The following is a 2,557-nucleotide window of genomic DNA, read 5'->3' as shown; positions in this document are numbered from 1 at the left end:
CAGGCTGTTACACACTGATGCCAGGAACCTAAGGGCATAACATGTTAACGACATTTTTTTTATCCATTCTGGTTGGAGAAAACTGCAGCTGTGTACTAAATTAACTATAGGAAATACTGAAACCAGCCTCAAGTTTTCATGGAGTGATTTTATTATATCATCAAAACAAGATGGCGAATTTAGTCCAGTTCATTGACCAGTATGGACTGTAAAAGAGAATGAGTCGTCTGTCGTATAATTTGTAAAGGAGGGATTTTCTGGAAGATAAACGTCTAAAAATTTCAAAAAGTCGACGCTGCCATCCGAAGACGGACTCAGGCCCGAAGCTAGTAATGGTAAAGTAGGATCACTTCAAGAGACGTCTGCAACCATGTTTACACCACTTCAACTGAGATTCAATATTCATTCATATTTAGTACGATGTATATAGAGAAGCCATCCAGATTCAGTTGAAGAGTTTCATTTTTCCTCTTAAAACTGAAATTCACAGAATTTGACTTTTTTCGTTCAATGCCACTTTATTGTTTATTAAACGATTGTAAACTTCCTTGACGAGTTCATTTGCTCTCACTGCAAGGAGATCTGTTTACTCAAGGACTGTAATACTGCTGTCATCAGCAAAGAAAATTTTTTCCTCCATGACTAACATTAATGGGCAACGGCCTTGCCGCAGTGGATACACCGGTTCCCGTGAGGTCACCGAAGTTAAGCGCTGTCGGGCGTGGTCGGCACTTGGATGGGTGACCATCCAGGCCGCCATGCGTTGTTGCCATTTTTCAGGTGCACTCAGCCTCGTGATGCCAATTGAGGAGCTACTCGACCGAATAGTAACGGCTTCGGTCAAGAATACCATCATAGCCACCGGGAGAGCGGTGTGCTGACCCCACGCCCCTACTATCCGCATCCTCCACTGAGGATGAGACGGCGGTCGGATGGTCCCCGTAGGCCACTCATGGCCTGATGACGGAGTGCTAATGACTAACATTAATGGGAAAGTCATTGATGTACATCAGGAACAGAATTGGTCCTAAACTGCTACCCTTAGGAACTCTTACATCAATGTATTTTAGCTCTGGTAAATGATAGGATTGTACTCATCAGAACTGACACCAAACCAACGACAGCAAAAATATTTTAGGTGTAAAATATATGAAGGCATCGACGGTTTAATTCAATGTGTAAGGGATGTTGAAAATCTAATAATGATGGATGACTGGAATGCGGTAGTAGGGGAATAAATAAAAGATTGTGAAATTGTGGGCTCCGCAGTAGGAATAAGATAGGAGAAAGACTGAATTCTGCAATAAATTTCAGCTAGCAATTGTATAGTCTGTGTCACTTGGCTTGTCGGCGGAGCTTCTAAACCGGCCGCAGCGGGCCGCTGCTACACAGGGCTTGCTATACGCCGCCAGGTGATGACACATTCGCCACCACAGGACGCCGAACTCGCATCACCGTACTGCCTGAAATTGTGATTATTCCGCGGGTCGTCATGCTAAGTGTGCCGGAGATTGTCCATAGATTGTCTTCAGATTAACATCAGACTACTCTCCGATCACACCGAGCGTGTGGGCGACAGTGCACTGAGAACTTCACGGACATGTCATGTCTCTAGTTTTACTGCGACTGTTAGTGAATATCGTAAATCCGGTACTAGTGGGAGAGAGAGAGAGAGAGAGAGAGAGAGAGAGAGAGAGAGAGAGAGAGAGAGAGACGGCTGTCATTCTACAGGATACAAAGTTATGCATGCTTTGTGTCGAATATACACCGAAGAGCCAAAGAGCACGCGGAAGTGCCGCAACACGACGTGGCATGGACTCGACTAATGTCTGAAGTAGTGCTGGAGTGATTGACACCATGTATCCCGCAGGGCCGTCCATAAATCAGTAAGAATACTAGCGGGGGGAGATTTCCTCTGAACAGCACGTTCCAAGGCATCCCAGATATGCTCAATAATGTTAATGTCTCGGGCGTTTGGTGGCCAGCGGAAGTGTTTAAATTCAGAAGAGTGATCCTGGAGCGACTCTGTAGCAGTTCTGAACGTGTGGGGTATCGTATTGTCGATTTTCTCTGCCTCGTGATGACTGGGTGTTGTGTGATGTCCTTAGGTTAGTTAGGTTTAAGTAGTTCTAAGTTCTAGGGGACTGATGACCATGGATGTTAAGTCCCATAGTACTCAGAGCCATTTGAACCACCGTATTGTCCTGCTGGAATTTCCCAAGTCCTTCAGAATGCACAATGGATATGAATGGATGTAGGTGATCAGACAGGATGCTTACGTACGTGTCAGCTGTCAGAGTCGTATCTAGACGTATCAGGGGTCCCATATCACTCCAATGGCACACGCCCCACACCATTACAGACCCTCCACCAGCTTGAACAGTCCCCTGCTGACATGCAGGGTATATGGATACATGAGGTTGTATCCACAAACGTACACGTCCACCTGATCGATACAATTTGAAACGAGACTTGTCTGACCAAGTAACATGTTTCCAGTCATCAACAGCCCTCAGGGGTACACGTGTGGGCTCCGAATGCCCATATCGATGATGTT

General features: G+C 45.6%; 1 pseudogene; it reads left to right on the top strand.

The window, feature by feature from the left end:
- Positions 1-654: 654 nt before the first annotated feature.
- Positions 655-772, top strand: LOC124596912 (annotated as a pseudogene).
- Positions 773-2,557: the final 1,785 nt, after the last annotated feature.

This window comes from Schistocerca americana, chromosome 2, assembly GCF_021461395.2.
Source record: "Schistocerca americana isolate TAMUIC-IGC-003095 chromosome 2, iqSchAmer2.1, whole genome shotgun sequence".
Lineage (NCBI taxonomy): Eukaryota > Metazoa > Arthropoda > Insecta > Orthoptera > Acrididae > Schistocerca > Schistocerca americana.
This window is presented reverse-complemented; position numbering and strand designations above follow the sequence as displayed.